This window comes from Oreochromis aureus, linkage group 12 (assembly GCF_013358895.1).
Source record: "Oreochromis aureus strain Israel breed Guangdong linkage group 12, ZZ_aureus, whole genome shotgun sequence".
Classification (NCBI taxonomy): Eukaryota; Metazoa; Chordata; class Actinopteri; order Cichliformes; family Cichlidae; genus Oreochromis; species Oreochromis aureus.
The window spans coordinates 25,524,846-25,540,415 of record NC_052953.1 but is presented as its reverse complement, the minus strand read 5'-3'; the positions used below and the strand labels follow the sequence as shown (position 1 = coordinate 25,540,415).

Genomic DNA, 15,570 nt, shown 5'->3' with positions numbered 1-15,570 from the left:
TAAAATAAGTGTGACTCATATGTCTCTGGGGAAAACCAAACATCTCCTGCAACAAATCAAAACTTTTCCCTCTCTACTGCGGGGAGCGTGTCGAAAACGCCCTGTTTAGTCTTGTTCTATTTCTTCACAAATACACATTTTTAGGTGAAAAGGAGAAATCAAGAGTTTTCAGTTGTCTCGCTGGAAACAGACACCCGAGTTGGAAAGTGGGAGAGAAGTTGAGCTGTTAGATCTCGGTGGCATACGTTCCCCTGGGGAAAGCCACAGCTCAGGGTATACATCCTGTGCTGCTGTGGAGCTCGCTCAAAATACTGTTGTCACATAGCGATCACAGGCATCCGCTGATGGTACACAAATAGTCCTCTTACGACGCTCTTAAAAGCCCATTAGACATCACCACGCGCCGTGCCGAAGACGCCAGTCTTAACTGCTCCTGATGCCAAAGGAAAGGCATGAAGACAGACCTGATGCAGAACAATTCCATCTGAATGTGTTTGTTGACTTTTCAGCTCATTTTATGCGGTAAACATCTAAGAGAGCTGAAGCAAACCTCAGATCAGGATGTGACATTTTTCCATATTCATCTTGTGACACAGATATTTAGCTTGTGACAGCTGACTTCTCAAGAGCGTTTCACTTTTGGCTTCCTATTACCGTTTCAGAGTGTAACACTGCAGGACCGAGTATTATCCCGTAATTGTAGAGGTCACGCATGACCACTAACTTAACGAGGAAGCTGGTTCTGCATCAGAGGAAAGAACCATTAACATGTACTTGTTGAGCTCTTTTTACAGTATGTGAAAGCTAAATAGTGCCATCTGGTGACTTTAAGGAATGTGATGACAAACTATAAAAAAAATTAATTTATGTGATCATTTAAGGTAATGATGAAAACATTTCTGAGAGACTCCATAACGTGTTTTTGGACAAATCTAACATTTCGGCTCAAATCAGCACTGTCTATAATTAAAAAGCACTTCAAATAGTTTTACTCCCAAAAACAGTTTATTAAAAAGTTCAGTTGAAGAAGAAAAAATTAGCAAATAATAAGCGGAGGTGAAAATGTGAAAAGAGCGAAGCAAAAGTGATCGAGGTGTGGAAGTCTGGGTGGAGGGGGCACGAAAGGCACGCGTGTGCGCCGTGCTCGGAGAGCGGTAGGTGAGGATAAATGGAGAGCAGAGCTCCCGTTTGAGTGTGAGAATGCGTCGGCAGCCTCGGGAGCTCAGCGATCACTCCTCCAAACGGTTGCTGTGGGGATTGTGGCTCCTGGAAGTGGAAAAACTAACAGGTTCTAAAGAGGTGTGAGCCCAGAGGGAGGGGAAGCAGTGCTTACAGCAAAGGATCTGCTCAGCCAGTGCCTCTAATTGCACTTCATTATCTCATATTGATTTAATTAGCAGCTGCATTGCCTTCTGTGCACAGGGTTATGGTATGCCTTCAAACAAAAGGGGGCCAAAAGATGCATGTACTCTGCTGTATGGGAGCCTCCTCAATAAAGCCCGTCATATGACAACACTTAGCTGAGTCACCATAATTACCCTCGTGCGATCCCGCTCGTACCGACGCGGATAAATATGTGTTTCGACCACAGGCCACAGAGCCGGTCTTGAAGAACAGCAGGTCACAGAGTTGAAACGCACGCTGGGCAAACCTGGACTCGAGCTTCCTGTTTGCTCTTTCTTTAGAACTGCTCTGACGTACATGATATTTAAATAGGAAATATGTGAAAGGACGCTTTCTGTTTTTCGCGCAGTAGCTGTAGGATCAACGTCATAAAGCCTTTAAATATGTAATTATGTGGTACGTGCTAATACACGCTAAGTGCAGAGCTGTCAAACGAAGCTGCCCTGGCACAAATATACATCAACAAAAATACTCTCTAACATCAGAAAGTAAATATATTAAAATAATGGGTGCTATAGTGACTTCAGTGTTTAGTCCACAGCTTAAAAAAAGAGACACAAAGAGCGCTATTAAGGCAGTCAATCGGCTACACGGCATGCTAAAAGGATGACCCCCGAGTTGAGTTTTGCAGGTGGAACAATTTTACTATTGATCTATATAGAAAGACAACAGTTCTGCATAAGTGAGGGGAAAGCAACATGGAGGGCAGCTAAGCAGGCACTGCTGAAGAAACAGATGCTTCTTTTTGAGTTGAGCACTTCTAATAGTGGAAGAGGAAGTTCACAGTGAATCGGGACAAAGGCCTACAGAGACAGTTAGGATGTTTGTCTTTAACGATCCAAGGCGGCTCTGGATACAATCATCCTTGTAATAAAATTTACTATATTCTTTCCCAGCCCACTCCCTCCCATTACGACAATCTGTACCGTATGACGAGCAACAACTGCAGAGAGCTATTTTAATCAAAAGAAGATGTCCTAGAGGAGAAGTTAAAATATGTTTTATATATCTAAAAGTTGGAAGACTCTGTTATTAATTTTTATACCTGTTAAATATCTTAAAGATGTATTTGACTTATCAAACAGAGCAGCCAACAGAGGCCAGATCTTACAAAGGAACCCAAATTTATTTCATATCCACAGACTTCCCTGATTGTCACAGCCTTTTTGAACACCCTCCTCCCTGCCTCTTTGACACCGACCCTTTGAAGACTGGAATACGCTGGCAGAATGAATGAAAAGTTCAAATCAGTTATAGGGTTTAAAAGGGGTTAGCTTGACTTCACCCCATTGCTTTCATCCAACTGATATGCAGTCTTTTGACAGCTCTGTCCTCTATTGGCTCACACACACACACAAAAAAAGAAAAGAAAATGCTGTGGTAACTCCTGTATGCTTCTCCCCTCTAACCTCTCTAACTTGCCCCATTGTTGGATGCTTCACAAAGAACCTGAAGTATCCTCACACGGTTCCTTTCTTATTCCCATCTACCTGATTCACCTAATTTCAAAAATCGTGCGGCGTGAATCACCACATGCAAGAGGAAAGTGGAGTGCACATTAAAGTAAACACAAAGAGTCTGCGGTTCTCAGAGAGAGGAGGAAAGTGAGGGAATGGAGACAGCAAATAAAAAACAGCACTGGTTAGTGGAGAGCGCAGTATGGAATGGAAAGCCCCAGCAGCAATCTGCTAGCACTTAGAGCGAAAGCAGCCTGGGGTCAATATCTAAAGCCAAAGACTTGGACGCACAGACAATTTCAGCCACTTGAAATTGTTAAACAAATAACAGATTGGCGAAGGTATAATTCCCTCCTTTTCTTTACATTCCTTCTCTGATTCTATACATTTTCTCCACTTTTCTCCACTTGGCAAAACTTCTCCTGGAGTATGTTCCTGTCTTCTTTCTCTCTCTTCTGTCTTGGCACACCGAGGCAGCGATAGATGGATGGACTTGGCAGGCGCGCATAGCCAGCCTGGTGATGCGAGAAAATCTTTTGCCAATACAGAGATGGTACAGATGGACGTGACATGTTGCTGTTTTCTGTTTTTGTTTAATATTTCTATATTCTTTCCACGTCTGTCTTCTCACATGTGTTTAAACCCGTACTCGGATGGTTCTCACAGGGGTCTTTGCTCATAGGCTTAAAATTGGCCATTAGTGTATATGTTCAAAGGGACAAATCATCAGCGGCTAATTAACCATTATTAACTGTTCTGCTGTGAAAGAAGACAAATTATCATAAATTACAGCCTAATTAAAATGTGATTGCTGGCTCAATAGTTATAAATCATTAATTTTTAACACCCTTATCACATGCGGACGGACCAATTCAACAAAAGGTCTATTAGACAAAAATGAATTCACTGGTTTCTTTCAACACGCACACCCCACTTTCTACTCCTCTCTCCCACTGCAGTCATTAGCCATAATTACTCTATGTAACGCACTGGCTCTATCCATAGATATTAAAGAACAATTAAACCACAGCCTAATTGCATTAAATGAAGTCTTGTGTAGAGGCTGCCCAATCTTAAATTCTATGCAATTAGTATGCAAGAGATGTAAGAGTATACTGAACTAACCAACTAGGCAGGTACGTAAAGAAAGAAGGAAAAATGCGTGGTGGAAGGAAACTTCATTACAAATAAATGATAAGTTCTTTTTCAAAGACTTGCATATTAAAAAAATACTTCAGCAGATGCACAAAGGAATCAGTAGAAAAATGAATGACGTTAACATTCAGCGCTATATAAATACAGGCCATTTACCATTTACCATTTACCATTCATGAGATTTTGAAAAAAGTTAAAAAGAAATAAAACCTTAATTTCCGATACTATTTTATTTTTTTAGGTTTCCGTTTTTTTGTCAAGCTGTATTTAAAATCAATGATTTCACCATCTCATCATTATATTTTTACAGTGCTGCATTCACATTTGCTACAGGAAATGAACCATGCAGTCCTGCAGTTTTCAATGTTTACCGTTCACTCTCCCGCCACATCACTTACTGCTAATACAAAAAGGACATTTCCTACGGCTATGGAGTCGCACTACCAGCATTCAACTTGTTAATGGTGGCGTTTTCTTTTTTTTTTAATTGAGAAGCTGCTCCAGGAAAAACAGTATCAACATAGTTAATACTAAATTATGCAAGTTTAGGTGTACTTTAAGCAAACAGGTCAGCTTCTCTTCAGCTAGAAAATGCAATTTCTGATTATTTAATTCTCTGCTTTTTGCAAGGATTCAAATTGCAAAAGATTGGGATACATGTTTTGTGTGAATTCAGCTCTACGGCAGTAAGACAAACTGTGTAGTAAGGGGAGTAAACGCAAAATTAAATTCAGTCAAAGTATAAAGTTTTACAAAAGAAAACACTGTCAAATAAACTGCAAGACCTACTGATGCAAATAACTTAAAACACTATCCACCATTGCTAATTACCCACCACGTATTTGTCTTTCCTTCAAGTTAAAAGTATTAAATAGTATGTCCATATTGCCAGTCACCTTTATGTGCAACAACAATGTTCCTCCTGTTCAGTTCAACATCTTCTCCACATAAGTGTTGTGTATTTGCCATCCCAGGGCTCCTGTTTGTAGTTCTTCCCCCCATTTTCCTTTGCCTTCGATCTCTCCTTCTCTCTCTAACAAGCTAGCTCTGGACCCAGTGAGGTGAGCAGAGGTGAAGTTGTGGGTGCGTGGTAGGTTGTGTGTGTGTATGGGGGGGGGGTATTGTTTAGAGCCGCTTCCCACTGACATCCAGGTAAATGGGTAAATGTGTACTCTCATCCATATTCCAGTAACCCAGGCAGAGGCATTTGGCCAGAGCATGGCTGGGGCCAGGACATGAAATATTAAAAGGATAAAGTGAAAGGTGGAGTACCCAGAGGGCCTTTGGACAGTTAAACAGCTCTTTGTGTGGAGGTGTCTTCACTGCCTGTATCCCCACCTGGCATCCACCTCTGTGAGAGGCTGGGATTTCAGCATTGTGTACTTCAGCCAAGGTCAGCGCACAGTACACCAAGTTAGTATCAAACTGTGCTCTGTGATCAGCTCTTACCGTCCTAGAGCAGTGTCAATGATGGACCATGTTCACAGCTCACAAACAAATCAATAACTCTGTCGATTGCATGACTGGAGCTGGGAAAGATGTAGAAAAAAATGAAAGATGGTGCTCTTTCCATTTTTTTTTTAGCCTCTCTTGGCAGGATGAAGCTCAGCCTGCTGTTTGACTGGTAGTGTGCCAAGTAGGGACTCAGATATATCAGATTTCAATTAACCACAGTTCATGAGGGCCGTCCACAGAGGTGACATGGTCCTCACACTCTCCATCCCCTGCTTAGTTGCAGCCCCAGGGAGTAGGTAATGAGATGGCTCTCTATCTGGCTCTCCATCTCCTCTCTCTTTCAGGAGGAAGCCTGGCACTCAGGGCCAAGGAGGCCTGTTGACACCTAGGGCAGGTGCTTGGCCCATTTGGCTGTGGCCTGCAGCCTCCAAGCATGTTTGGCTTGCAGTGGCCACACAGTTTGCCCCTCTGGACTGCTCTAGGCGCCTAGATAATGAATAGTCTGAATGCAGGTGTGTCCAGGTGCAAGCGTGTGTGAAATTGTGTGTGCGTGCAAGTGCACGTGTGTGTGTGTGTGTGCATGAACACAGACAGATAATGCACGTAGAAATATTAATATTTTATGTTGAGGCAAAACTACTTTCACATGCTTTCTTTAACTATGATGGTTATGATTCATTCGTTTAACTCTCATAACAGAATTTCACGTGGACTGTTTGACAATAATAAAATATTCCTGCGGTCACATCTGTCACCGGGAAAGACAAGAGGCCTCCAAACCCGTAGTTCACTGCTCAATCACTTGAGCTTAATTTGTATGCTGATTCAATCACAGAAAAGGAAAACAAAGCAAGGTGCGGAAAAAAATGACAGCCAATCGATCAGAAAGCAAAGCAAGGAAGGACTGGCAATTCTTCAAGCACACCCCAGCAAATTCACACAGTTACTCAGTGTTACCTGCTGCTGGTGGTGAAATGTTGGTAGATGGTGGTCGTGATGAGACGTCCAGTGTGTTGTGAGGGAAAAGCGATCTGGGAATTTCCAAGCTGAGACTTCTGCGATAACGACGCCTAGGTAAATGATCCAGAAGCTTCCAAAGGTGATGTTTTTGCATATGTTTGGATTATTAAGATATTAAATATAATGATCAAAGCGTTGATGCCTTTGATCATTTTACTTTCTTTGTTGTGGATTTCGGCTTTCAAAAGAAACCAGAGGAGAAAAAGACTTGCCCCAGTGTTTCTATGCTATGCCAGCAACATTCATAAACAGAGCAGGGCAGAGAGTTGGGAGGATGCAACAGTGCATCCGTCACCAAGAGGAATGGTCGTGTCATCACCAACTGTGGTGTGGAATCACACACAGTCACTCTAAGATACACTTCTTTATGGAGGCACTTTTTACATTCTGCTGAGTAGCCCTGGAAAAATAAAAGCTAAATCTTAGCTGTCACCATCACGCTCTGCTGCACTATAACACTGTCCGGCGTCTGGGCACTCCACATGAGGCAAACAGAAACACAGAAATTCCACATATTCATTGATACAGCATGCATCAAGAAAAAACATGGGAAGGCTGTTTGTGCCTTTAAAGGTCTGTGCTTTTGCATGCGTGTGTGTGTGTGTGTGTGCGTGTGTGTGTGTGATTGTATGTCTGGTGGAGAATAATAGGGATGAGAAGGTCTCGGCGTGGCTGCACAACAGCCGTTTCAGAGAATCAAATGGCTGAGCAGTCAGTAATGAGGCAGACAACAGAGACTCAGCCAGACCCAAAAGATTTGAAGGGCAGACGGGCAGGAGGTGTGGTGGATCTGTTTGTGTGTGTGTGTGTGTGTGTGTGTGTGTGTGTGTGTGTGTGTGGTGGGTGGATAAAAGGGGGCAGAAAAATGTGGAATTAGTCAGACAGTAATAGCAGAGAGAGATGAGTATATGCATACTTGCACTTGGGGGAGGGGGTGGGGGGTTATAACCCGAAATATAAAATTGTGCAAAACAATAGGAGAACTAAGAGCAAATAGAAATGATGGTGATAATTGAATTGGTAGGTTGATTTGCATTAGCATCGGGAGAGGAGAGAGAGGAGAGGAGAGAGGAGAGGAGGATTTGTGAGTCATTAACATGCTGTTGATCCTCAAAGTGCCACAACTCGCCCACCATTTTTCCACCTTCATACACACACTGTCACACTTGCAAAGCCGCTGAAGTTTTCACTGACTAAATAATGTTTAATGTAGTCTGCAGGTTTGTGTTTTTTTTAATTAGTCTTAGCAATAAAATTGTTGCTACTTGGTTGATCCTGATGCTACTAGACAAAAAAGCACACCGCTTCTAATGAAAAAATACAAATTAAATGCATGAAAATAATGAAATTATATAATATCATATTATTTAAAGCAGTGAGAATAAAAACTATATATTGGTACATATATTGCATTATTATACAAATTATTATGCCAAAGGTTTGTGGTGGCTAACAACTAGCCATGAACTGAACGCAAACTCTCCATCTTCTCCATTAGTCCAGAACACAGGACTATGTATTGGCCATATGTGTTATTGTCCAAGACACATCTGGCCAAGAAGCGGACCAAATATTCTCATTTTGTTTGTAGCGACACATTTTGGTGTGCTTAGAGTTCACAACAAGTTGGGGGGCCTCCATGAATAGGATTTATTTGTCCAGCACGTGCCCCAGATGCTCAATTGGATTGAGATCCGGGGGCTTTTGAAGCCAAGTCAACACCTCAAACTTATAGTTGTGTCCCTCAAAACATTCCTGAAGCATTTTTGCTTTGTGGCATGATGCATTATCCTACTGAAAGAGGCCACAGTCATCAGAGCATACAGTTTCCATGAAAGGCTGTACATGGTCTGTGTCAAAGCAGCATCCACATGCATGGCAGGACCCAAGGTTTCCCAGCAGAATATTGTCCTCTGTCGGTGGGCCTTCTTCCCATTATTGCATTCTGCTGCCAGGTGTTCCCCAGGTAAGCACACACCTGCCCACCCAGACGAAGTTAAAAAAAAAAAAAAAAAAAGAGGGGGATTCTTCAGACAAGAACACTTTCTTCCACTGCTTCATGGTCCAGTTCTGATACTCATTTCTTGAGACTTTCAGCAGTGGACAAGGGTCAGCATGGTTGCCTGACTGGTCTGTAGCTATGAAGCCCCATATGCAACAAACTGCAATGCATTGTATTTTGACACCTTTCTATCAGAACCAGAATGAACTTTCTCAGCAATTTGAACAGAAAATCTTCTCTTGAGGGCTGTCCTGTGTGGTATAACGCAGCCTTGCATCACTGAGCCCTGGCTGTCCATGAACCTGTCACTTGTTCACCACTGTTCCTCCCCTGGATACTGACCACTGCAGATCGGGAACACCTCACAAGATCTGGAGATTTGGAGATGCTGTGGCCCAGTCATCTAACATCGTGAAACTCACTTAAATCCTTACACTCGCCTATTTTTCCTGCTTCTAACCCATTAACTTTGAGGACAAAATGTTCACTTGCTTCCTAATATAGCCACCCACTGACAGGTGCCATGATGAAGAGATAATTAGTGTTATTTACTTCACCTGTCAGTGGTCATAATATTCTGTGTGATGAGTGTACAGTGCCAATTCACAACAACAGTCACCTCAAGGTGCTTTGTATTATATGTTAGACTTTACAGTATTAGAAATAGCAATCACGTGACCCCCTATGAACAAGCACTTGGCGACACTGGGAAGACACGAAGAAACCTCCTGGAGAATCAGTCTCTGGGAGAGGCAGCCATCTGCTGCAACTGGTTGGGGTTTACTCAATGAACTAATGGAAAATAAAATCTTTAGTCATTCCACATAGTGTCCAGTATCCAGGCCACAGATGTGCACATTAGGTTGACTGGTGATTTTAAAGTTCCCATGGACACGAATAAAGTGAATAAAGTGCTGCATTAAGGTATGAGTGAAATTTGTCTTGATGCTTCTGCATTTTAAGTGGTCAGTAAGACTAGAAAACCGATATATGCATTAAGTATTTGGACAATAGCAGATATTTTGTAGTTTTGCCTGTGTACTCCACAGTGGATTTTAAGGATCAAGATGTAACTGAAGTGCAGTATTTCAGCTTTAAGGGGTTTTACAAAATATTTCAATTAACTTTTCAGGAGTTACAGACATTTTTATACATAGTACTCCTCGTTCAGAGGCCCAAAAGTAATTGGACAAACTAACATTTTTAAATACAAGGATTGTTTTTAATATTTGAAAGAAATTCCAAAATGAAAATGTAGAATCAAAGTGTAGAAAGTGTAGAGTTTAGCCCTGTACACTTCATAAACACAAGTGACATTGTCCACTGGCAGCCATACATGCTCGTCACATAACACTGTCTCCACCATGTTTGACAGACAACATGGTATGACTCTGAATCATGAATTGTTTCTCTTCTCCATAGTTTTTCTTCCCATCATTCTGGTACAAGTTAATCTTGGTTTCATCTACCTAAAGAGTTTTATCAGCGCTATGTAAGCTCTTTCAGGTGTTTTCTAGCACTGTCTAACCTGACCCTTTTGTTTGAGTGTAATCAGTGGTTTGCACTTTCTTGTAAAGCCTCTGTATTTCCATTTCCATGAAGGCATTTCTTAACCTAGACCTTGAAAGGGATACACCGTCCTCATCAAGAGGGCTGTTGTCTTGGTTAGATGTTTTGAAGTTGTTTTTTGTTTTTTAACCAAAGAAATAATTCTATGTATTTTAGTTGTGTGGTCTTTGGGCTCTTTGGTGTTGCTAAGCTCAGAAAACCATTCTTTTTAAGCTTGTACCAGATGATTTGAACACTGGTTTTTGGTTTTCGCTATCACACTATTTAGATTTTTTTAGCCTAATGAGGCCCCCCTTAACTTCTTGACATCTCTTTGAATCTCATATTTAAAATTACCATGAGAACCTATAACATACAAATTCAACACTTTGATTCAACTTTAGCTATTATGCCTGCTTCTTTTGTAGTGAAATAACTGGGGAACAGGTCTCACCTGGCCCTGAAACTGCTTGTCAGTCAATTGTCCAATTAAGCTTGAGCCTCTGAAAACGAGGGACTGTGTATAAAATTTATGTAATTCCTTAATAGTTAATGTCAATTTTTTGTAAAACTCCTTGAATTGAAGCTAAGTCTGTCATGTATTGATTGTTTAAAATACACTGTAGTACTATATAGCTCCCAACATAATATATTGCACCACTGTCCAAATACTTATGGGCCTAACTGGAGTCCATTTGATTCCAGACATTGAACTTGAGTAGTAATACTCCAAAGTGCTTACTAAGAAAGTTTAACACAGAAATTACTTGACTACACTGTAGTAATTAAATATTTTAAAGTTAATATAAAGTTCTTAGGTGCAGTCTCATGAGAAAAAGTTTGCATGTTGTTAGTGGACAAATCCCTCCAAACCACGAATAATGTGTGCGAGCAGACGATGGAAGTACTGTGATATTTCCTGTCTTCCATCTCCCCGAGAGCCCGGCTCTCTGGTACTCCTGGAAGGTGGTGATGCAGTGTCGGATTGTCGCTTCCTCTGATCTGCAGTCACACAGCGGATTCCCAGGGAGCGTGTCACCGAGGGCGGGTGGGAGACGGGGCTCAAATGCTCTGTTCGTTACTCTAAACGCTGCCTAATTAATAATGTATCAGAGAGGACGCGCTGAGACACAGCAGGGCTCCTCGGCTTGTCATAAGCACTGCCGCATGCACGCACACACATACGCGTTTGAGAAGAGACTGATCAACCCCCCGCCCTCCTTCTACAGAAGCCTCCACCCAAATCTCTCCTCAGACACAGAAGCAGCAGGAGGAAATAGACACCAGCCTCTGAATACACGTGTCAGTCCATTGTTGATGAATCCTTCATCCTGCTGAAGCCCTGTACGTACATACATGTACATACTTACTGCACAAACTCACAGAGACAACAGGAAAGGAGGAACTTTATTCTTTAGGGCTTTGTTTCTGCCGTATGAATTTTCATAAGTGAAATTTTATGGTTAAAATGAGCTGTTGTTGGGAGGAGTGGGAGCTGTGACGGAGGTTAGATTCTCATAACTCCTATGAGACTAGTTTAAACACACAAATAATAACAAGTAATGGCCAGTTGAGTCTCTTAGTTGTAGGCCTTAAAATCAGCCACATGTCTATTTGTGCTTCGATTATTAAACTGTTATCATCCACAAGCCTCTAAGCCAACAAGGACGAGAGTGCTCACGCCTGTCTGTGCCATAATAATGGTTCTATACTTGCACTAAAACAAAACAAAATATTGGTTGTTACAGAGGCTTATTCAATCATCACAAAATCGAGCAGTGTTGCACAACTATAATCTATTCATAGATTATCAACAATGTGATGGTTATTTATATATATGTTCTGAGACTGACATCCAAAGCCTCTCTCTGCCCTTTTTTTCTTTCTCTCTCTTCCTCGCATTTGATTTATTTTGCTTCTTTGTTTGTGTTTGTCATATGGAGAGATGTAAATTTAGCCACCCCAAGGGAGAGCATCCTCACTAGTGGCACAAAAAAAAGACACTGGAAGAGAAAAAAAATCCGAATAACATAAACCACAAAAAAGTGAGAGGTGGAAGGATAAAGTAAAGGAGGGATTGTGGTTTGAGCGAGATGGAGGGGGGGGGGGGAGTTAACAAGAGAGGGAGGTTTGAGATGCACAGGACTCTGTAAACAGTCGACGCGGGGGCTGGAAAATTAACGCTGCATAAATTGTGCAAAATATGTCCTATTTTCCTTTCCCTTTTTTCCTCTGCACCCTCTTTTAAAAGGGTTCAGGATGCAGGGCTGTCAGATGAACGCCAGACAGGCATTTTCCGACTTCGTTTGATCCCAGCTCCTTCTTTTAAAAACACTTCCCAATGACAGAGGGGAGGCAGAAAGCAGGTCGCAGTTGTATGTGTGTGTGTGTGAGGTGCTGGTGGTGAGCTGGAGGAACAGGAGAGACGAGCCGACAGGAGACACATGTAGACAGACTCTCACAGTTATCACACCCTCATTGACACTGCCTTTATAGTCCCTGCAACCAGCGCTTCTCACTGGGAGAGCGGCAGGGATTTTGTGTCTGATAACTGTGTCAGCAGATCAGCACCTACTGATGCAGCGGGTGTTAGGATAGGGACTAATAGGACTCTTAAGGGCCGTTATAGGTGGACCAAATATATCAAGGGGAAAAAAAGACGCTCCTGCTGAATTGACTTGTTTCTGTTTTACATATCAGGCCAGGTGTGTAGATTTAATTTGCTTAAAAGAGGTGTTAAAGGTTTAATGATCAACATGACAATAACGAATGAGAGGCAAAGATTTTATTTTACGTCTATCAAATCACTGCAATGTTCATCTTCCCTCTTGGTTGGACTACAGTAGCTGTATTTATTTACAGCCATTCTGTCCAAAACAATAATGCTAACTTCTCTCCTCCTGCTTCTGCTATTGACTTCACCCTTTGTGTCAAACTACATCTGCCTGTGCTTGCTTCACCAGCTAATGAATTCCAAACAGAGTGAAGAAAAGAGGGGGGAAAAAAAGAAAAAGCAGGGCATCTCTCAATGGTCTCTCCCTTTCTCTCTCGATCACAACAACACCATTTCCATTTATAATTTCGATTGTTAATTTGCATGAGAAAAATTAGTTGGGTGACATGCATGATGTTTCCCCCCCTCCCTCCCCTTTTTTTCTTTCTTTTCTGCTTAATTTTCCCACTAATTATAAGCAGCAATGGCACATTATTTACATAAATAATTGTTGTTCCTTCTGTTCACTCATATTTTCCTCCTTTCTTTCTTTGTCAGAGTTGTTTTGGCATTTGTCGTCCGCGGGGGCATTTCTCCTCTGAGAACATTTTCACATCTCTCCCGACTGAAATATCTTGGATCTTGAGTGTTTTCGCCCGATGTTTGTTGTGGTGTTTTGCTGTCCTTTGTTCAATAAATAGATTTATCCTACATTTTTTTCCATCCCCTCAAAACTTCTGAAGTCTCATAAACAAATATGTCAGTTGAACTTTTCTACTATTTTTACTTCGAAGACAGACCACCTTTCCACTTTGTTGCGTTTACAGATAAGTTTATGGTATAAAGGATCAAACGCAGGACCTCACATGTACGTATTTTTATTCATGGTATTGTTGCTGTGAGGATAGCAGATATGGCTTTCAGTTATAACTAGCATGATAACAAAGTCTTGTGTGCATTGCAGGTGGAGCTGTAAACTGCCCCCCTGCTTATCACAGTCTGGTGCTTGTGGGTATTTTCTTCTCTGCATGCCAGGACGCGGGTTCTGACAGCAACCTGTACACTTACTAACAACATGATTTCTGGTTCTTTGCTGGACATTGCAACTTCTCAGATCCATCCGTACACATTGTTGCCTGAAGCCTCAACTACTCTGTTTGATATATTTAATGCTCATGACCTTCTTACTGTGGACTGACACTGACAGGAAGTAAGACCTTTCAGCCATAAATCCAGGTTTGTTAAAACTGTTTATTAATGTTACAGTGTTAAGCTGCCTTAACGCAGCAAACAGTTATGGAGGCTATCAGATAACTGCTAATAGTATGCTAACGTTAATGTGTGCTAACATCTATAATAACACATCTATGTTAACATTTTTAACACTTTAAGGAAAAAGGAGAATTACTCACCACTTAAAATTCCTCATTAACATCTGTGCTGTAAAGTGCCCCAAAGCTGCATTCTTTTGATGGCCATCGGGAACAATCCCTGATCCTTTAGTAGTCTCTGGGATAGCAAGCCTCAGCCCTAAAATCAAAAAGCTCTATCAGGCTTTAGCATTTTGTAAAATACGAATAAATACATCTAAAAACATGCATTTACCAAACTATTACTTTCTATTGAAATAATAAATAACAAAAGGACCAAAAAGGAACAACATTTTAATAAAGATATATTTACATTAGTTGCATAATTTGTTTGTATCTGTTTCAGCTCAGAGTAACAATAACCTGTCTGAAGTTAAAAAGATTCAAGAGTACACAAAACAACTGGCATATGCTGACCTCATTATTTATGTCCATTACTGTAACAGTATTTCTATATATGATGGGAAATATATCAGAACAGTTAATAAAATACGGAGAACTTTCTTTAGGTTTGTCTTAAAAGAGTTTGACAGTATGAAATGTGTAGAAAAAGATAAAATATGAGAACACTGATATGAGTCCTTTTAGAGTGATATGAACATGTTAGTAAAATTAAAGGCTGGCTGAATCATATACAGATTATAATATCATTTTCTTTCATTTCATTAAACCCTGTAAAAAGACCCAGAATCCAGGCCTAAAGCCCAGCTAAATGTTCTGTCTTTCAACAGTTTACTGTTTCATCAGCTTCTCTGTGGCATTTGCAAGTCTGACAGTTCAGACTAATGGCAGATCACAGTTTCATTAAAAAACAAGTTCTTGGTAATGTCCAAATACAACCGGTCAGTTCATTGTTGGATTATTTTATGAGATTAATTCTGCAGGGGATTTATACACTCTAGTGCTTTCAGTGACACTTCAATACAGCAGCTCAATGTATGGGGGATTGATTTTTTTAAAGGCAGTGCCTCTGTTGATCATAAAGAAGATAAGTTCCCTTGTGTATGGGGTCACTGGGGGGCTTTAATACTAATAGTAAAGAGCAATGGCAGGGGTAAGTAACATATATGAATTAATTCATTAACAGGCAAGCTATGTCTTTTCAAAAGGCAAAAACTGCTTTATCATTTGTTTACAGTTACTGACAATCACTGCATACTCTCATAGACTGTATAAGTTCTTGAACTTCTTACTTTTACATTGTCTTTTTCACCACACTGGTGCTGAGCTCAGATGTGATGGTCCAGTTTGTTCTTGGTAACAAGGGGAGAGAGAAGTCATTGGAAACAAGGTAAGAGGGCTGCATGTGGGGTACACACTTTTAATTGAAGGGAGGAAAATGTGCATCAGTAGTGTAGTGAGGGGCGGCGGGCAATCTTCAGAGGCCAATTAATTTGGAATACAAAACAGTGGTGCAATCTGCTCAGACTGTCTGTGCGCACAGCG

The 15,570-nt window shown here is 41.1% G+C and overlaps 1 long non-coding RNA gene across 2 annotated transcripts in view; it reads right to left on the bottom strand.

Annotated features, from left to right (window-relative positions):
- LOC120442952 overlaps window positions 1-14,273 on the bottom strand; it is a 74,054-nt gene extending 59,781 nt beyond the window's left edge. For both annotated transcript variants that reach the window (XR_005615004.1, XR_005615003.1), the window contains exon 1: window positions 14,167-14,273. This is a non-coding gene — a long non-coding RNA (uncharacterized LOC120442952). The remainder of the gene's footprint in view (window positions 1-14,166) is intronic.
- Window positions 14,274-15,570: the final 1,297 nt, after the last annotated feature.